Source organism: Cheilinus undulatus, linkage group 11, assembly GCF_018320785.1.
Source record: "Cheilinus undulatus linkage group 11, ASM1832078v1, whole genome shotgun sequence".
NCBI classification, from domain to species: domain Eukaryota; kingdom Metazoa; phylum Chordata; class Actinopteri; order Labriformes; family Labridae; genus Cheilinus; species Cheilinus undulatus.
Window position 1 is genome coordinate 36,322,547 of NC_054875.1, and position 22,166 is coordinate 36,344,712.

The 22,166-nt window shown below is 40.8% G+C and overlaps 1 protein-coding gene across 5 annotated transcripts in view; it reads right to left on the minus strand.

The window, feature by feature from the left end:
* Positions 1-22,166, minus strand: part of LOC121517640 (synaptotagmin-2-like) — a 111,160-nt gene that overhangs the window by 35,200 nt on the left and 53,794 nt on the right. The window contains exon 1 of one of the 5 annotated variants that reach the window (XM_041799583.1): positions 14,560-14,700. The exons of the other annotated variants lie outside the window; for them this stretch is intronic. The gene's annotated coding sequence lies outside the window, so the exon portion shown is untranslated. Of the gene's footprint in view, positions 1-14,559; positions 14,701-22,166 lie in introns of those variants that run through there. 5 annotated transcript variants of the gene reach the window in all.

Consider the following 22,166-nt stretch of genomic DNA (forward strand, 5'->3'; position numbering starts at 1 on the left):
ACTGAGGCGGTAAAACTGGAGTTTAACTGTGTTACAGCAAGGTTAAATGTATATTCGGCTACTCTAATCTGAATATATGGAGGTTAACACTATACTACCTCTAGAAAATACTTTATACTTCAGGTAAACAGGTAAAAGCCTGGGTCTGCTGAAGTTGGCAACATTGTTTGGGATGTAATGGCCATGTGGTAGGACAGGAGCGATAAAGAAGGTCTTTGTGGCCATGAGGTAGGGTTGGTGGCATTGCCACTGTCACTGCCTGAAGCTTGCATGTATGGATACTAGGTCTGCTGAAGGTAGTGATGCATTGGTGACTAAGGGCCATGTTGTAGGTTATGTAACTCACCAGTAGCCCTTACTGGTATCATCAAGATTAGGGATCACTTTATGGAGTACTTATCCTTTAATTAGGGGGTATGTCTTACCTATTAATTGAAAAACAGACTGAAAAAAAAAAAACTTTCAGCATGCAATAAAAATTGCCTATGACTATAGGTGACTTACAGATATTTTGGATGCCCCCCACCAACATGAAAAAAACGTGAAGTGAATAACCGATATGTAGGGATGTTCCTTCATTTTCCATTAAGTTTACCTGTATTTAAGTGTAACTGCAATTTTTCTTTTATTCCCATAAATACAAAATTTCTAACATTAATGCAATGGGTACACACATTACAATTTTCAAGGATGAGACCCCCATGGAGGTCCCAGGCACTGAGTCCCTGGTCATAAGCTTGCACTAAACCACCATCGACATGCTTGACACAGGACACAGTAATAACTTCATGGACAACATCTGTAACATCACTGCAAAACAGGCTGTTGGATCTGTCACTAAGAATGATGCCTTCTGTGTGTTCTTACAAAGGATGTAAGTACATTCACTATATGGACAAAAGTATTTGGCTACCTGACCATTACACCAGCAGGAACATGTCATATTATACTCAAATACATGTACTTTGAAACTGAGTTGGCCGCCCTTTTGCAGCTTTAACAGCCTCCACTCTTTTTGGAAGGCTTTCTACAAGATTTGTGAGAGAAGCTGTAAGAGAGAAGAGGAGGATGGAGAAAGAGGGACAAGAGAGACAACAAAATAACAAATGGCAGACACTGCTAATCAGGATGTTATAATTGATGGGTGTGGAAAGTCAGTCATTACATTTACTCAAATGACGGGGGTTATTGTTTTTTGGTTCTTGTACTTGTTGGAGTACATTCTGAAATCAGTGTGTTTTCTTCTGCGTAAGTTTGAATCAGAGTTACTGTACTTTTACTTTTTCCAGCTCTGTTGACAACTCAGCTGTAGATAACGACAGAATGATTGCACACCACATCCAAACACATCAAAAACTGAAGTGTTGATATCTCAGTGTTTGACATATCAGAGTTGATTTTAACTCCCTAAGTGTAATTTTAACTCCATTCTGAGTGAAACAGTCTTCAGTGTTGTAGATATTTGACAGTGTTGATCCACCTGTGTTACTTCAACTCTGTAGAGCGTCAGTTGATCTAAGTACCCCACTGCAATATCAAATCTTGGATATGTGGGTGAAGTTTCCCATCATGCCCTTAGGCAGACTGTTAATATGTGTTCTAAATGTATTTAGCTGTGTTTGGATGTTGTCTATTGTACAGTGATCTCTGTTGGGGTCTTTGGCTTATATTTCTGGTGGATTGTTGATGATTTTCAGTGTTGACACCCTTGCATCATGAGTGAAGTTATCCACTGAGTTAGAGTTCCCACTTAAGCTGTGGAGGCTTGTGGTTGCTGCCACTAATCAGCCCCAACCTCCAATAGCCTTTTTTGTTTGTTTGTTTGTTTGTTTGTTTTTACAAGTATCTCCCTGTATTTCAAATCAAAACAAGCATAAAACTGTATTAAACAGTCAGGCCCTGTTTGCTACCTTGAACAACCTATATGAGAGCTTTGGCTGCATTTTTGAGGCGATTAACTTAGAAAAAGAGAGCAAAAGTGTATTTTTTTCCTAAAAACATACCCAGATAGTGGTGTCACTTTCTCAGAAAAACTATGAAAGCTTCCTACTTCTACTAAAATGTACAGTGAAAGAGTGTTAAAAATGAATCGCAGAGAATGCATATGACAGAAGAAATAAATATTGAATGAGATGAATAAATAAAAGAGACAGTTCTGAGGAAAATGTTTACCAGTACTTTTAATATTTGATTACTGTTAAGACAAAAATGACAAAAGGTTGTTTAAAAAGAATCAATGAATGAAACAAATGCTTGACAAAATTTTGTGAGTGGAGGTTCTTTAAGCCGTTTTTAAATGTTGATTCTCTGCACGGCAGAGTTTGGGATTCCCTGCCTTGAGCTACATCAGGAATGCAACTGTAAGTATATTTAATCAGTCTCACTGCAAATCTTTTTAGATTATTATGAGTATAAGACATAAATATGTGTGGCCCTTCAGGCTTAAAGCATACACACGCACACTAAAGGATTCTCACATCACTCCCATCGTGTGCTGTTTTAATAATCATTAGAGGAAAAAGTGCGTCACCAAGAAACACTCAAAAGTAGCTGCGGGCTAATTGCTCCCCCTTGATTACTTCCCACCTTGTAAACTCTCATAAAAATAACTGCTTTCATATATACTGTATATATTCAGAGGGAATGTCCTTGCATATGTGACGTCATGCGTGTGATGACCTACTGCCCACATACTGTGACATGCTCCCAAGTGACAGGAAACCCCCAGCCTGCGGATGAGACAGCTCAGGATGGGAGATGGTTGTGTTTACGGTGGGCTTATTAGCACCCAGGTCAGATCTTAGAGAAAACAACCCAAGGAGGGTGAGCTAAAGTCATGCAGCTGTTTCATTACACAAGAACAAGTAACCTGAAAAGCAATTAATTATCAACCTAGAGCCAGACGGCAGAGTCCTTTGTTTCCCCTTTGGCCCATTAAAGTCAGCTGTATGGCATTTTACACAGCTGTTTTCCTGGAGCTGTTGAGCCCCTTTTCTAAATTTAAAGTATACTTGCATGCATATTTTGTAATTAAATGTCTTTGAAGGTCTTATAATGGCTCCAGTAAACAGAGAGTAAAACCGGTCACGGGGTTATTCCAGCTTGGGGCGACCGTCAGGAGCAGTGGGGCGGTAAATGAAGTATTGAATGTTAGCTGCTGTGAAAAGGTTACTGAAATAAAAAGAAAAAACAACGAGCAACGTCTGTTCGCTCGTCAAAAGCCACCAGACGATCTGAGTCCTCAAAGACACAAATTATATGACCCCGATGAAATGATTCAGCCCCCACTGAGACCCTATGCCATCTGTGACATCACGGGTTATGTGTAGGTGGGTGGAGTGCTTGGCCTCCAGCTGAACTAGCTGAGCATCCTGTGCAGCTTCATTTCCTCCAAGTCTCAGTAATGTGATTGCTACAGTAGGCCGGCTTGGGTTATTTAAAATTGTAGCAGGAGTAGTAAGGAGGTTGTTAATTTGATAATTTCAGATTTAGGACGATGCAACTTATATGCAAATTGGTATCTCTTACACAGCGGGGTGGATTATCTCCTACTGGGGCGATGCATGAGCGTGATCCAAGTCTCTACTTTCTGCTGCTCCTGCTGAGTGACTCTTTCATCTGATCTCACTGAGCTATTTTCGGTAAATGAAGCCAACCTGCCAAGATATCGAGGATATTATTTAAAGGGTAATTGTTAAGAGACAGGCATCTTGAATTTATGATAAAGACACTTGAGGAAAACAGGGAAGAGAATACTGACTTGACATCGGCTGAGTCACAGCTGACCTCTGATCCGTCTGGACTCCATTTCAAATAGAAATATGTACTGGAACATTAGAGAATAAGGGGCGTAGTGTTTTATTAGATCCATCAGATGCAGCATTACTGCAGCTGGAGAGCTCAGCTGAGATGGTGGAGTTGTTTCAATTAGAGATAATGCTCAGCTTTGTTCCTGAACTCTTGCTACTCTATGGTAATTTACCCCTGCTGAAATGGACTTGGGGCTCCCGCAGTCATAATGGTCTCATTTTGGCCAAGTTTTAATAGGATTACAGGGGGGATACTGATGGCTGCTTTGCTTCTTATTTACCACTGATGGATGAGACAGTGTGTAGAGCTTGAACTGAGTCCAACCTAAAAGAAAATTAAGTTGCATATGCAGAAATTTTCATTATGATGCTGGAATTATAGCTTGTATCATTTCAAACTTATGCTACAATGTCAATTAAAATAATAGGGTGAGAAGTGCTATGACTGCAGCATCATTCTAATCATTCATATGCAACTGTTGATCAGTAGGTAGAGTGAGTCATCTTCCAACGGGAAGGTCAAAAGTTTTGATCCCCAGCTTCTTCAGCTACATGCCAATGTGTCCTTAGGCAAGACACTTAACCCCAGTTTGCTCCCACTGCTTCATCAGTGATATCTTAAGGTCTATGGTAATGGGTTTGGGTTTCAGTTGCACTTTCATTTCTAATCCCAGGATTTCTCTAAGCATTTTTCATGCTGCAGGTCAAAAAGCAGATGAATTTGCCAGAATCCATGTCTGTCATCAGGCTCCAATCTGCACCATTTGTGCCAGACCTGAAAATGGTCAGGGCTACACTTTTTTTTTACTAAAGCAAGAGTAAAGAGCCACACTGAAAGCTTGCCATGACAGAAAAGATGTTTTCGCTCTTCTCCCAACCTACTTCGGCCGTGAGTTTGCAATCGCTTAGGTTGGGGTTGAGCTGTAACCTGACACGCCAGATCGACTGTATCATATATCTAATGCATGGGTGTATTTCACAGTCATCTGGGAGAGCTCCCATGGAAAGTGTTCGGGAAGGGCGGGACTTTTCGTAAGATTCTCGGCAGGTGATTGGAGGAAGATCCCGTCTGTCACATTCATGGTGGGCCAATCAAAGTGATGAGATAAAGGCATGCATTTCTCATGAGCTGATAGGTTACTGCTATCAAAGATTGTTAATGGTTTGGTTGTTTTTGGTTTCACACTGTAATTACTGCAAATGGACTGACAGACTATACAAGACAAACCTACGTGATATCGTCATCATCAACTACGTGGATTGCATGTCTCTATAGTTAACACTGATTAAGTTGACTGGTAGGTGTCTGACATTAAACTGTTTAATAATCCACCTAGCTTATATGTAGAAAAAGATGACAGAAATAGTCATCTCCAACATTATATGATTGTTAGCTCACTACTACCAACAGCACCAACTCAAAGAGCAGTACGTATGGCTTGCCTGAGTTTACCTCATGAGCTTCCAAATTAGATGACAACTTTATCCTGATCGACAAAAGAAGAGTATGCAATCCTGCATGCCATGGCGACACGGACTCGGGAGAGAAGGTTAGTGCTGTGATTGGTGGAAGCACCAATATTTACAGAGCTGCCGCAGTTTCTCTATCTTTCAGTCACACCGTTCTCCTGCCCTCTTGTTCTGATTTGGTGTTGGATTTCCTTTTCCTGGTTCTCGTACCATATCTTCCTGTCATTGATAAGGAGGTTTGTACTTTTCAAAATAATGCTGTCACACTGGGCATGAAACAGACTGTAGCTGGGTTTCCATCCCAGTTTTTTAGCAAAATAAAAGCAATATTTCTTAAATTTTGACTTAGTACAATTGCATTTCCATCGAAGAGAGTTTTGGGCATGAACCTTGCAATTCTCTCATCTAGCGTGACTCCGTTGCAAGGAACTGGACTTCAAAACCTGTTGCGTGTTAGTACGGTTATGATTACATCTACAGCGGTTGCCTTGAAAATTTAGAAAAAAGATGAAGGCAATGGATGATAGTTCAGAGGCGGTCCGTATTTATGGTAAAAGCCACATATAAGGATATAAGTATGATGCCTCGTCTCCTCTTCTGTCCACACGTACCGCACCATGTTGTCTCAGAGTGAACTGGTCATGTGACACCATATGTTACATCCTGTGACTTGTAAATTTGGAATTAGTGTTTCCATTGCACTTCAGTGATATATTTCTATATCGAAACGTCTGAAAACCTCCTCATGAGAACATAATAAACTTTTTTGCAATGTTTGAGAGGTTTTTTCAAATTCAAGTGTTTCCATTACCAGTTTTTTATTGAGCTGTTTAGATTTTTCACATTTCTTTTTTCTTTTTTAAGATTTATTTTTGGGCTTTTTCATGTCTTTATCAGAGATAGGAGGACAGTGGATAGACACGGAAACAGGGAAGAGAGCAGGGAGAGACATGCAGGAAATGGTGCCACAGGCCGGATTCGAACCCGGGCCGCCTGCGTACATGGTGCGCGCCCTAACCACACCCTGATTTTTCGCATTTCTAAGGGTAATGGAAACACAGCTGGTGGCTAGTTTGGTCAGGATCAGGACCACTGCTTTTGGTTGGACCAAGGCCCGGCTGTTTGGGTCCAGGGGTGGTTTCATACCTGTGATTTAGGTTCACGTCAAACTTTAGAGTCTGGAGGCCAGTAGAAATGACGTGGGTGTGAAAGCCCCCTGAAACTACATTCTGTTTAGTTTTAGGTTGAAAAAGCAAAAAGAAGACGCCAGCTCTCCAGTCCACATGATCTGAGACTTTCAGGCTGAAATAAAATAATAGTTTTATTCACTTCTTTGCCTGTATTAGGCTGGAAAAGCACTAAAATCCTAAAATTGAACATCGGTTTAAGATTCCTTACTAATGCGTACCACTAAAAGGAAAATACAAAACTTTATAAGAATAGGTGGAAATTTATCAGATACCTCAAGAGTCTCCAACCAAAATATATGAATAATTCAGAATCTGATGTAATGCATAAAGAAGACGTAATATTGTTCACCACTAACTTATATTTTGAGGCCTTTGGATGTGTTAATGCTGTGTTGATATTCCTAAAAGTACATATATGTATATTTATCACTGGAAAAACAGAGACACACAAGTTATGCTTAAAAAAGAAAGAAAGACACTGACTCACGTAGGGAAAATGGGCATAAAACATAGAAGAAAAAGGTTACTTTAGGCTGAAAAAGCCCATGGCATTCTCAGTTACTTTATACTTTACATGCCTATAAATTCTGAAAGAAGACTTCATTATTGAGATGTGAAACATGATGCACATTATTCAAAGTGTAGGGGGCAAAGACTTATTCCCTAGATGAATACCACTGGAGCAGATTGGATAGCTGCATCTTCCCGTGCCTTTTTTCCTGCTATTACTACTCCGAACCTCTCTGCAGAAAGCTATCTCCTTCTTCATCTTTTGTGCATGTAGTGCCAGCGTACAGTCCTGCAGCTGAACACATCTCAGCTGGATTGCACAGTCAGATAAATGCCAAGTGGCTGGCAGGGACATATATCTGCAAGGTAGCCTTCTGTAGACACAAAAACACTCCATCTTTTGTCATTTCATGGTGGAGGGCCAAGAGGCTGACAAAGAGCTCTGGCAATTTCAAAATCACAGCTCATGGTGTAAAACATATGCCGGAGCCAGAATCTGAAACTGTAAACCAAGAAGCTTCATTTTTGCTGCCACACTGCTTCGACGGGAACGTGCCAAGCAACTGTCAGGACCTTTCAATGTGACTTAAAGAGTAATTAAGCCATTAAATTCAACTAACAAGGCAGTGACTTCAATTAACAGGAAAGTCCTGCCAACTATCTTGCTTTTTAAATTGTGTATGCCCCTTTGTTTGGGTTAATTTGGGACCACTAGACTGAGACTATAATAAGTGACTGTTAATATTGGCATTAATGTTAAAATAGCTTTAAAGACTTGTGTATCAAAATTGCCTTTTCTGTTCTCATACTAGCAAATGGATGTTCCTATTAAAGAGTGAGAGGGATCTGCACATTTACTCAACAGCTCCTCTGCAAAACAGTGAGCAGAACTGCTTATGCAACCATCCAGGATGGGAAGTTTCCAGAGGTATTAGACCCCTGTGTTCAGCCTCAAGGCTGCACAAATGCTCTGAATACAAACATGCACAATACAAGCACCCACCAGAAAAGACCGTGACCATCAATCAGAGATGTCAGCGGGGCAATTACACCTTTATGTCAACTAATCGCAAGTGCATCAGGAAATCCTGCTGGTTGCCACAGCTGATCTGAGGGCAGCTGCAGAGATAAGGATGTCAAAAAGCCTCGCACATCATCTCAGAGAAGAGCCTCTCTCCCTCATATAACTCATTGTGTGCTGACCCAAAAGAGGCGTCCAGAGAGGCTCATTTACGAAGCTGCTTGTGTAGATAAAACAATGCTTATTCTCACCTGCAGCTGAATGTGACTCAGCTATTATCAGGAGGGATGCTATAAAGGGAGGTGGGAGGTGCCAGGGTTTGAATGCAGAAGCGAGGAGCTGCAGGGATCATTTACACCCAGTTGCCATACATCCTCCCTCTCCCCCCTTCAGCACAACCCCTTTCCCTGTCCCCTGATAGGTCGATTAATCATTCTGTCACGCAGATAGTGACCCAATCTGCATGTAAAGCTGAGAAGAGAAAATGCGAAAGAGGAGAGGGCTTCTGCAGTACTGCAGATAGGACACATCCACTGACATGCAATAAAAGGAAAATATGGAGAGGGTGACTCAGGGAGTAGGAAACCTCTTCTCAAGTTAGGCAACATCGATATTCACTGCATTAATAGATATGCTTATCTTTATGGTTGGGACTTTAGATTACAACAATAAATCCCAAAGAGTAAGCTTTACCCAGCTGGTGTAAAAAGATGTGAAACTTAAGAAAAGTTAGTCTAGCTCAGCCCGAAAATAACTAAAAGACTTCTGCAAATCAGCTCCTCTAAATCTTCTTTCCTTGCAATATGGTGAGTTAGTGTTCCATATCAGTTAAACCACATAGATAAAAAATGTTCCCTTGCAAGCTCCTAGCTCGATAACATCTCATTGGTTGCTTGATTAGTTGGTCAATGACTTTTACTTTGAACAAAATCCTGTTGGTTGAACTGTTATGCTAATAAAGTTCATTTTAGCAACCAGCAGGGTGCAATGCCACTTATTAGGTAGATCTAGAGGTAATGGACAGTGCTTTGTTTTGTTTTGTTTTTTTTCCTAAGCCTACGACTAATTGACTGGTCATTTGTTGGGAGTAATTTCAGCTGATTCAAATTTTCTTTGGTTGACTGTAGTCTTACCCACCTGGGCATGGTTTGTCTGAAGTACCTGCAAGCCTGCAAACAATGGTGGCCAGTGAAGATACTAGCATGAATGCATCTATGATGGTAGTTGTATCAGAACTGGACATTTCTCCATTAAAAGAAGAACAAAGAACATCACTGATGGGTTGTCTCAGTGGAAAAGGTTTTTTTTTTGCTTTTTTGCACAAGTTTGATTCACCAACTGGCTCTACTGAAAGTAAACCATGTGATGTAGTTTACTTCTCACTGGTGTTGAACCTTTACTACCTCACATTGGTCTGCTCTGAATCAGCCTCTGAGTTTTTATTTTGAAAGGTGCTGCCCTTCCCAAATGCCATCTGTAGGCCCATAGAGGTGTCCAACATACTGCATGCAACGGTTAGTAAAACAGTCCATCTGGAATGACAGGCTGGAAAGCTATAGCTACTTGGTCGGTGCCCTTATTAAACAAAGACACTCCAGAAGATCCCTCCTAATTCGGGTATTTGTGCCAAGCTAAGCTAAGCTAACTGGCTGCTGTTTAATTTTAACTATGAGGAGTTGACTTTGCTTGGTAAAAAGATCCCAAACATCACTTTAATTGTGCAAAGATGTGCTTACTGTGCATGTTTTAATCAAAATGTATGAGCTATGAAAATTCAACCCCTGTACAGTTCAACAATAAAGAGACTAGCAACTGATACCACATTCAGTTTTTGCTGCCAAAATGTGAATTTCTGCTGTCAAAATGGGCAGTTTAACATCTCCCTGTGGTTTTGAAGCCAGCCCCTAGTGGACACTTGAGGAAATTCAGTTGTTTGCACTTTTGCACTGGCATCATTTTCAAATACAGCGTTGCAGTTTGGCCAAAATTGAATGATACTGGTCATTGCTTAACTCCAAACTCATTGTCCTAACACTGTTTTACGCATTACAAAATATATATGGAGAACATGTCAATTTCAGATCTGGATGGACTAGTCGTTTCATGTTGTCTGAGTGTAACCGAGCAACTCTGGCTGATTCCTCTAGCTTCTATTGTTTGAGCTAAACTAAGCTGAACTAACCCCTAGCAGGTCATAACTGGTTGCTGCAATCATTTCATCTGATTTTTCTCCTCTAAACAAACAAGTGTTTCCCAAAATAATTTTGTTTAACTTCTGAATGCTTGTGGTAAACTAAGCATAACTTTAAAGATTTGACACCAACATTATACGTGTTACACAAACATCTCCAGTCTGATGAAACACACTGAAATTAATTTCTCTTCCTCTCCACAGCAAAGTGGTACCCTGCTCCGTGTTACACTCTCTCTGACCGTCACAAATCTTCCCTTCCAAGTGGAAAGAAAAAAATGCTGCCAGAGGTCTCACAACAGAAATTGGCATATTTTTTCCTTCCCTCAAAAGATTAAAGAGTGGTGAAAATGCTGCCATCAACCCAGCAGGAGGCCGTGACTGGTGACAGCATCTGAACGTTTAACTCTGACGTTCCCTGCCACCGGCTGCCAGAAACACGCCAGCAAATGGGGCCGAGGCCAAGACTGGGAAGGCTCAGCTTCTCACCTGGAGTGAGAAAGTGTCAGCAGCTGAGCAACTGCAATGATACTTGTGCTAATGTGTCCGGGAGAAAACCACTGACTCATCTCAGAGTCCGATATGGGTGGCTTCTTCATTTTAAACGCGCTTCTGCTTCATGAATACATTCAAATATAAGTGAGAAAGGAAATACATCAAACTAATGAAGCAGCAGGGAGTGCAACAACATTAGTGATGTGGGTGCAAGAGGGGACACTCACTGGAGCAAATCACCTTAGGTGGCTGCATAGCTAGAATAAGCCTCTTGTCTTATTCCTTGTCTTTGAGCAGTTCCAGCTCTGGACTCCAGCTGTCTTCTTGGAGGGAGCACACAGAGGAAAAAAATAAGATTGGTGAACTTCAAAGCATCCTCTCATTTTTCTGGTTATGTATGAGAGATTCAGAGAGTATTTCTCAGTGTGGGGAGCCAATAGGAACAGACGCCTGAGGTACGGACTTAATGAGCCTGCCTGAATGTTTTAGAGCCTGACAGAAGTAGAAACCTTCAGAGCATCATACTGCCTCCTCCACTGTGGGTATTGGATAAGTAAGCATGTCAGCAGGTACAGTAGACACCAAGCTGAAAATACATATAACCTGATACCTTGTATGCTGCAAAGTCTGTTTATCTACAACTAGGGATGTTCATTTAAAGTAAACTAAAAATCAAAAGTCACTGGCAGTAATTCAAATTGTATGTTACTCATTTTCTCACACATAGGCATAGGGGTGATTCTCGAGTCTGTTAGAGCCATGGGCCGAAAAAACACAGGGGGCTTCTTTCACAAAAAACTACCCTGACAAAACTTAGCTTTGGTTTTATATCACAATATGAGTGTATCATGAGTTTTAATTCCAAAATACAGATATAAAGAATTAAAGCATCAAAGAGCAAATGCAGTGTGATGCTAGCCAAAGTTTAGTAATCCACATTTCTTGCCCGCTGTGAAAGCTAGACAAGCAGCATTCAGTTATTTACAACAATATGAGACAGTGCTTTCACATGGGGCCCCCTTAGGGAGGTTTCCAACAGTCGTTGCAAAATTTGGACTAACATTTTGAGCTACTGCTACAGCCCTTGGAGGACCTTTTCTGGCCTGGATCCCAAGGGCTGTTGCCAGCCGGGATGTACATCGTAGCCTGCACTTACAGGACCAGTTGCCCTGTAACTCCCTGAAGTACAATTGCCCCCCTCCCTAGTCCTCTGCTGGTCTGCACTCACGTTATTCCAGCCCTAACCAGGCCTGAGCATGGATACAACGTCACATCATATTATGACGCATGCAGTTTGCACTGAGACAGAACAATGGGGAGAAACAGACATCATGACAGTAACTTTACTCACTTTGAGGATTATTTGAGTTGTTTAAAGCTCTCTGTCACCCTGCCATGGTTTGAGATGACTGTGGATTTGAACAGTCAAATTGATTATGTATCATACCCAGAGTGCACACCAGTGCTTGTCTGCATACATGAGCTATTGCACCATGCCATCCATCCCAGCCAGAACAGATTTAGCTTTGCAATTGCAATAATTTCAACTGAAAAACAATCTATTTAACTTGGCAATATAAGTAAAATGCACACTTAGATAGGTCATTTACAGAAATTTTAAGTTAGTTTCTTAAGTTGTGCTACGGTTCTACGGTACTGCTTTCTTCTTCTTTCATTATTTAATGGCAGTTAACGCTTCAAGCCCTAAGCTATTTTTAACCATTTTGGACTTACTGTCGTAAAAATCTTGTAAAACATCAACCCTGTGGTGCACAGTCAAGCTCTAAACATCCTTTTTTTAAGAAGAACATGAGCTTTAAGAATATGTGTGTTGCAGTAATGTCACTTGAATTTCTAAAAAGTAATGTGGCTATAAAAACAAAAGAACATAACTAAACAGAAATCAAAACTCAAAGATATCTATGTGTGGCATATAGTAAACCATAATGACCAAGACTTTTTTGCAGTAACTTGTTCTCTCATCTCTTGAAGACCAAAAAGTAAAAAAAAAAAAAATTAGTCTGTGACAAGGAGTCTTCAAATAGTCACAAATTTATGAATGTGCTCCTTTGTATTGGCTCTATTGGTGCCATTTCTCAAAGCAGTTCCTGTTTGCAAGGAAACAGAGGGCTCTCTGTCTCCCTTTTTCTCCATTATCAAGCCGTCTCCTTCATGAGCTGCACAGTAATAGAGGTGCAATTATGCGACAGTGTAACAGCCTGCCTTTGGTTGTCACAGCCCATCACAAAGCAATATGGGATAAAATATGGTGGTTAGCATGCAAAGCTAGTGGGAGAACAATTGAGAATAGATTAAAAATGGAAAAAAATACATTCATTATCAATTATACTGGGGTGGATTTGTACCCAAAAAAGTCACCCAAGTTCCAGGCCCACAAGAAAGCTTCCATAAGGGCTATGAAAGAATGGATAGCGTCATTACGATGGCACAATGGACAGCTTCCAGAAGAGAAAAAAGTAAGTAGCTTTGATTTATGGTTCAAAAGTCATTTTACTTTTAATAAACTGTGTCTCTATTTGTCATATTCAACACTGTTGGTCCCTGTGAGTTAATTATTAGCTCAGATATGCTACTGGCACTATCTGGCAGTAGCGCTGCCTTACAACCAGGCAGCACTAAAAATAACAGAAAAAAACTGAAGATGTGATAAAATCCAAATGAACACTTCTATTTTTCAAATATTCAAAAAATCCTGTCCCATCCCTGGACGTCACTACATTCCTGAAACCTGACTGATCACGTAACAGAATCAAATAAAAACCTGATAATTACAGATGGGAGACACTGGAGGGAATGGCAGGTTTGTATTTCAGGATGTTACTTCAGGACTCCAAGTGCTTTGAAGACAGAGTAATAAATAATTCTCTTTGAGCATGATGTGAGAATTTGTTATATTTGGATTTGTTTTGCAACCAAAAAGGTTCACACCTCCTTCTCGCAATAACACCTTAAAAATAAAACCCTATCTGCCCACAATTAGTTCATTTAAGGAGTTAGCTTTCAATTGGATCTGATGAAAAGTCTGTTATCCTAATAAACAGCCTCCTGCAGACAGGCAGGAGTCAAAAAAAGGTGGTGAAGAGATACAAGCATCCTGTTTTGTCCTTGGTTCTGTCACCTCAGTGCTGCCTGTGCTGTATGTCCCACGAGAGACAGCAGAAAAAAAAAGCATCCTGCAGCACTTTATAAAAAATCCCCACCCTCTACTCTGTATACTCCTCAGCACAACTGTCAACTCCTTTTTACATCTGGCTCCTCACACTCCAAAGGTACAGAGCACCCTGGCTTGTGTCTCTTCTGGTATACTGCAGGTACAACACAGCAGACCTGAGGTATATAGGTGTTAGGTTTTTTTTAGCTTCTCTTGTTTGTTTTTTTCTCATGATCAGGGAAGTCGTGCCGGCGTGGCTAGAGGGGTAAGCAAAGCATCTGTCAGCAGGGCAGCCTCCTGGACACTCTCCAGGAAAGAGGTACTACACCCACCCACCAGGCGAAGCTAAATGAGGCATGATCAATGAGAATAATCTAGATCCAGAGCTACAAACAGAGCCTGATGTGGAACCAAAAACAGATTGCACACATATTGCATGAGGACAAGATTCATCGCTGGATGCTGGGGAAGATTAGGACCCAGAGGATGTTCTGTATTCCCCTCACAATGAATTATGAAAGTTTTTGGAGCACATGCATGAGGAAGTAACATGCACACTACCTGTAATATGGTTAAAAATAAGGAAAGCCTGTGAAAAATGCTCAACTACTGCAGCATCACCCGGCTTTGGATGGTTGGAACTCCAATCCAGAGAGAAGTGTTGAAGCAATGCTGAGAGGAGAGTTGAAATACACCCTTACCAGCACTACCGTAATTCCGTAATCCTGCTGTCCACAACAGACTAACCCATTCACCAAAAAGGCATTGAGGGTTAATGTAACAAAGCCTTAACAACGTCCCTCGACCGCTCTCCCATCAGCACCAGAAACTGCAGTCCTCTACGCACTGTTTCCACTGCAGCACTACTTGTTCTCCCATACACATGCACACGCGCTCACTCATTCTGTCGGTGACTACCCCCACCTCTGTTTCGCTCATTCCCCTCCTCCTCCTCCTCCTTCCCCTTTCTCTCCACTCTTTCTATCTCTGTCACTGAAAGGATCCCCCTCCCCTCCCCTGCTCTCCTCTCCTTTCCCCCCTTCGCCTTCTCTCCGTCTTCCATCTCTTTCCCCTTCCACTCCAGCCCTCAGTGCTCAGCTGGCTGATTTGTGATGCTGCTCACAAGGTGCCTTATGCAGCAATATGTGCCCCGGTCCAACGCACAAGGGGCGATCCAAAAGCATCCATATGCTTCGCCAGCCGACGGACACCCACCCACCCAACCAACCAACCAAGCAGCCCTGCTTTCAAACTCCAACGCCGCTCGGGGGACTCCACAGACACGTTCTTGTTCTTACTGCATAAAAAGACTGGATGTAAATAAGTAAAAAGGGAAAAACATGCTGTAGAAAAGACCTCTAGATAATAGGATAAAGACAAGCTGTCATGTGCTGTGTGCTTACCACAGCAGTACTCTGCTGCTGAGTCTTTTTTTTGCTCTTGGCATCTCTCTCCATTTATCCAAATTATGACTTTGGAATTGCACCACTCCCCCTGCCATCAAGGAAGGTTTTATTCCACGGACAACAGCGTGAAGACAAGCAGAGCATGCCGTTTATAAATGGAAATATGTATGCAATTTTCTAAGAGATTTTAAAACCTATGCAGAACAAATTCTTTCCCATTCCTTGCACTGATTTCCACAAACATTAAAGGCATAATAGAGAAGGTTTTGAATATGAAAAATAATTCTTAACTCACTCTATAATCAGCAATGCCACCCAGCCCCCCCTTGGATTACGTCACAATCCCTTCACTTTCTTCTGCTTAAATCTGCCGGTTTAATGACAAGATGTGACGCACCCTTTTCTCTTAACACCAACCCCTCAACCAGACAGTTTGGAGCCCTTCGGGTATTACTGTGTGTCACCATGAATTATCATGGTCCCCTAAGTGAATCACCCTCCTTATTGGCCGGCAATGAGCGCCCGAACAAGAAATCAATAAAGTCTCAATCTGTTAAAAATGGAAGGGAGAGCAAGATGGCTTCTTGTAATTTCAAAACATACAACTTGGAGGGAGAATGTAATTTGTTCTCTGTCCTCAGTAATGCCATTTCTCAGCACTGGTTCGATGCAGTAATGTAGGGCTGCTGGTTTTGAATTGGTAGTGATCAGGTATTTATAGGAGAAGTAAAGCTATGCCAATAATGCTCACATAAGGAAAAATGACTCAAGCATAAGCTTGAAACTTAAGGGATAAGGATGGCAGTGTTTTATTTGTTCTTATTTTCTACAATAACATCAAAACAAACAGTATGTGTCACAATAATTAACTCCTTCCTGCTGGGTATGCTCATTTGCAAGCTAATTTGTTGGGTTTGACATAACTGATCCACCAGTTACACTTTAGGTTATGGTGCAAAGTCCACACTGAAACTGGCTAGGGCATTTTTATGTTAGGTAGTCTTGTCTATTGTCTTGCTTACCCCCTCCTCTCTCCCTGAGCTTTCACATTAGCAACATAATCCAGTGCCTGACCACACTTGCGTGTGTATACAGTCCATTACAGTAGGTGGTGATATGCATGTGTGGTTTGCAAATCCACTAAGAAGAAAGAAGAAGAGGCAACAATGGCAACCACTCATGCTGATATTTCTATATGCTCCATGCTTGCACTCTCATTCTGCACACTAATATGGATGGTTTGCTTACATTAAGATGCCAACAACTCCCATCATACTTCCAAATCTACTGTGAAGCTCAGTAGATGATATGGGTCAGTCCAGCACTGATAGGATGACTTTAGAAAAGACAGGAAACATTTAGAATTGCAATTACAGCTGTTATTGATTATGGGTACCCTGTGCTCAAGCACGGTTGCGTTCACATATTTTATCTACCATGCCCGAGTTCTTAAGATTCATCACATTAATTGTAAAAAGTGCACTAATATTTTTCAATTGCATTAATCTCATGCTTTATTGTATTGGCTAAGCCACTGCAGTGTCTCTATGCAGTTACAGTGATTTAAAATAAGTCCACCACTGCTCCCGTTTGTCGCATTTTACTTTAGAAAACTGACAGACAGCTCAGTCAAAAGTCATCTGCAAATTTACCTTTTAAACACAGAGCCTCATTCACCTTTAAAACAAAATAATGACGGTGTACTGCAAATGCCATCTGTGCATTAATTAATTCTCTTTTTTGGTTTGTTTTCTAAACAGATATATATACCTGGATTGCATAATTTACAAAATGCAGAGATAAGGTTTCTCTTAATGCTCCATGTAATCTGGTTTATGTCTCCAACATTAGAATTTAGTCAAAGTTGTCTGGTCCACTTTTAAATCCTCTGTTTCTACTGTATTTAATGATGTGAGTCTCTGTATTCATTAAAAAAACAAAACAGATTCAAAACAGGCAAAGGTCTGGCTTTTCAACGCACCTGTGTTTGCGGTATATTGCCAAATATGTATTGTTTTTTAAGGCTATTGAAGGTGAATGGGGCTCTGTGTTTACTTGTATAAATCATGTGGTCTCTGGGATTATTAGGATCAGACCAGGTGGGATTAGGGTGTCAACCATACCTGGACACTGCTGAACCCAGGTCTTCTCTCTCTTTCGCTCTGTTTCTCAGCAGGCACTAACAATATCAGCTCCACTCACCGTCTTCTAGCCTCTGTGACTAGATTCACTTTGATTTACACTGAGAGTAATGCCTTCATGATTTCTCCTCACTAAAGGTGCAATCATGTTCACAAGAAAAGATTTGATGGGCAACAAATGCATGGAGATAGAGGACCACTGAAGCCTTATGATGCCACAATATTCAGTGGACTAAAACATGGCAACCTCCGCATGACTTCATCATTTTAAACTTTCTCAAAATGCAGAAATCTAGGGATTTTTTTGGTTCAGTATACATATAAGAGGTATAAATATCTATCTTTTAAGATGAGCTTGTCTTGTCATGTAGGGACTTACCTGCTGATATAAGTGTGGAAACTGTGAGCCCATACCCTCAAGAGATACTGCTTTCATGAGTGGGACTTACAACACTTCTTCAGGACATTTCTGATCAAGCATAGCAACTCATAGACGCCTGTAGCCTGCATCACTCCCCATCCAGAGTTCCCTGCCTTACTGAATGCCAGAGCTCATGGACCTTCTTCAACTTTCTGAAGAGAAATTGGAAAAACCAACCCCTAACAGAGGAGCTGAGCGGAAATTTGTTATTCAAGTAAGTCCATTGCTGTCACTTTATTCTTCTAAAGGCTGATAACCAGACAAGCTACAGTTGGCACGATATGTTTAGTTTATGAAAACAGAGCATCATCTGCTGTAGTGGAAAACTGAGCTGAAATAACTCAATTAGTTTTAGCTTAGTTACTTGTTGTTTCCTCTGATGAAGTCTGCAGACCAGAGCTGTTCAGATACACGGAGGTGGAGGAGCACGTAGCTGGTAGCCGAAGCTCGCATTGCAAAATAGTGCCAAACACAAAGGCAATCTGGGGGAAAAATAAAGTGCTTCAAAGATTTTCTATATAACATACAATTGAGCCAGCATTTTTTTCTGGCCCATTTTTACCTTAAACTTGCTAAATTATACAGAACTGCTGTATCCATCTGCTATGCTGTATAGCTTAGCTTCTCCAATCATGCCCTGTTTGAAGGGACAATGTTCTTTAAAATCACTGGAGGCTGATGACACTACTATTGCCAATATACAACCCAACTTCAAAAATACCTAAAAATCCCTTTAATACTGCTAGACATAGCATCCTCTACTCTGAAATCTTCAACTCAAAAATATGTCAATTAGAAGTAGACTAGTATAGTAGTATAACTATCTCTGCTTTACAGTGAAAGTCAACTAGAAAACAAAAATGTCATACTATTCTAAGTGCAGAATCTAACAAGGTGAAAGCACTGCTAACGGCAGGTAAAACCTTTTGCTACACATCATCCTACCTTTCAACACAACATACCATGAGAAATGCATTTTACACCTACTATGGGCAAAGCGTGAGATTTAAGGTGCAACTGTGTTGGACAAATCTGAGCTGGTGTGACGCCTTCAGTGTTAGTGTGTAAACTCCATTCTAAATTGGAAATTACATTAAAGCTCAGCCATGTTTGAACTAATGAAAGATGGTGAAAGCCAGTTCTATTACCAACATAGAGACTGGCTTTTAATAAAGCTTTCAACATCGGAAATAAACTGAGTTTTTTATCTGTTCTCCGACAGAGTTCATGCTGCCTTTTTAGGGACTATTTTTAGCTGTGGCTTGATACATATTCAGTTTTTGCATAACATAGAGTAAATGTGTTTAATACTGAGTAAAAGCTGTATAGACTAAATCCATTGTTATAAAGGGAGATGTCACACAGTGCAACGCTGTGGCTTAATGATGCCTTTTCAAAAGGTTTTTGACAACAATGCAGCTCCACAGCACAGAGGACTGAGATAAACCAGGCTTTGGCAACACAGTCAATACTTGTTAGTGTGATCAATTCATTGTTTTTTTTTTCTATGACATTGTCGACAATCAGGACAAAATAACACAGCCTTAAGGCTTACTGACGATCAAACCTTAAATGTGGCTGCTTCGGCTCTCCTTGCATACATCTGCCTCCATATTGTTTGGTGTAAAGAAAATAAAATGGCAGCCTTCCACTGACAAAATAAAACCTGATCGTTTCTTTTCCCTCGCCATCAACAATGTGAAATGACATTTCGGTGTTGTTATTGAATCTGCGAGGGCCTAGCCAAGCCTGTATTTCCTTTGTGCTGTCTTTTCCAGCTATCTTAACAGCCCAGTGCCCTGAAACCCAGGCGGGGTCTGATTCAGTGTCTGAGTGGGAACGGGATATTGATCCAGCTGAGATTCATAGCACGCTGGGTAAACCCATGGTGAGCAACACTGGCACCTGTCCTGTGAGACATAACACACAGAGGATACTGGTTTGTATCAAGAGGAATGACGGCTCTTATTATAGTGATTTTGTACTGCAGACTTTTACAACTACAGCAGACAGCAGGTATGCTAATAATCTAGTGATAATCACAATAATTTCATTGAGGAGGCAAAAAAACTCCATCATCAGACCTTACTTTTAACTAAACAGGCCAAGGCTCTGGAGAGATTCAGTGCAACTTAGAATACATATTTAATAAGGAGAGCGTGTTGTGGAGACTAACTGCACAGAGCTCACAGCCGCACATTAAAGCCAGTCATTCAATGACTACAGGAAGCCATTAAGATGCATTGCTTTACCCAGCCTTTTCCACAAAATCACATGTGAGGCTGTTTGTTTCTGTGCATTGATTGAAGTCACATTACTGCTTTAACAAGGTGGCTGTTTTCCAGAGACGTTTCACAGAGCCTCTTAGGAAATAAAAGAGAGCAGGAGGGATGATATGGAAGTAAAAACAGCAAATTTTACATTAAAGGCAATACAGTACACATGCACTAACATGCAAACACATCTTTTATGTCAAGATTTTGGTTCACATGGACGACTGAGGCAGAGCAGCATTGATCTTTTTGGTGAATGCTGCCTTCATGTATGTGTAGTAAACATGAAACCCTGTGGCTGGTTGTCAGGGATTAAATCTGGTTCTGTCTCAGTGCTGGGATGTGCTGCTGCAGATGTGAGGAGGTGCAACAATGCATTTCTTTGTGTTTCATTGTGTTGGCCTATTTTAGATCTGTCAGGGAGAGAGAGAGAAACCATTTCATAACGTGTCTTCTCACTGCTGTTCAGAAAAACTGCTACAATATGTGTTTTTACATCTCAAGGTTGAGGGGATACACTGATAACAATGTAGGTACACAGGACAGAATGCAGCTCTTCTGTAATTTCAGAGGCAGGTTAATGCATTCGTGGATGAGTTAGTTGAAATAATAAAGGCCATTTTCTTAAGAAAATATCCAGAATTTACTGTAAATCTACAAGTTCGTTTTTTTTTATAAATGTGAGAGAATGTTTTTTTTTTGTGATCAAATGTGAAGCAAAAATATCAAACATCTGCTAGTTCTTGCTCATAAAATGTGGAAACTGTCTGCCTTTCTTGGTAACCATAGAGAAAATATTTCTTATGAGGCTCTTATTTTGTTGGAAAAATGCAGTTCAAAGGTGTCAGCTCAGGCTATTACAAAATGCGGTGAACATTCTATTCAAACAGTGAAAGATGAACCATTAGGCAAGGAAAAAATTCAATTTCTTTGGTCACTTGAAAGAAATATTACAAAGGAATTTGGTCTGACGTGCTTTGCTGCATACTGAAGGTCTCTGATTGTAACTGTTCTGTCAGAAAATGCTCATAGCTGTTCCATCAACCCCTCAAACTAGCAGACAGCATGCATTTATTATCAGAGGGTGGTGAAGCCTGCAAAGTCACCGGGAGCCATCAAGGCAACACGCTTTCTGACAAGGTGCCCTATTGGTATAGCCTGATGCTACACTGTTAGCTGTTATCAATATTACATGCAGGGACAAACACTCTGCTAACTAGATTGTTCCTTTTAATCAGGCTTCTTGCTTTAACTCTCTTTTTTCTTTCTGGTTTAATCTGTCACCATCCTCGTTTGTCTCTTAGCCTCAGCCACTGTTTCAATCAAGACCAAGACAGGCTAACTGACTTCGTTTTAGCCAAAAATTGAGATTGAACCAGTCCTTCAAAACTGCACACACTTCTTGCAAAAGAAAATCAGCTAACAACAGACTGAACTGAGATGAACTGCTCTGTTATTTTATATTGTGGTGTTAGAGGGACGTGGCTATTCCCAACTGTAGGTTTGTGACATCACCAGCCCACATATTTGCTCCGTCAAAATTAAACTCAGCCAGGAAAGAGGTGAAAAACTTTCTTATGGTCCAAATCCAAATTTCAGTCACATGTAAAGCTCAGTGTTTTCACATTACAGCAACCTTATTCCAACATACCTAGTGTGTTAAGACAAAAATTTTGGATTTCACTTTACAGTGTCTTTTAACTTGTTCTAATAGTACAGTGACTTTCAACAGGGAGAACGGCATCCATCCCATTGCCAAAAAGTGCTTGCTGGCTTTTAGCTCATATAAATTCCGCAGGAGGCCACAGTTTGTTTGTGAGAAGTGTGTACAGTTACACAGCACCGGTTCAATCACCAGTTTTCTGCTAAAAAGACACCGGGTAGCCTGTCTTGGTACTGTTTGATACAACAGCTAAGGCTATGCTAGGTGACGTTTTTAGTTTCATATTTGACAAATTTTATGAAAATTAACAAGCTACAAAAGCCGCTAAACAGCAGGTAGTCATGTGAGGACATTGGGACTTATCGTTGAATATAGCCAAGGCACATTTCTCTATTAAGAGCAGA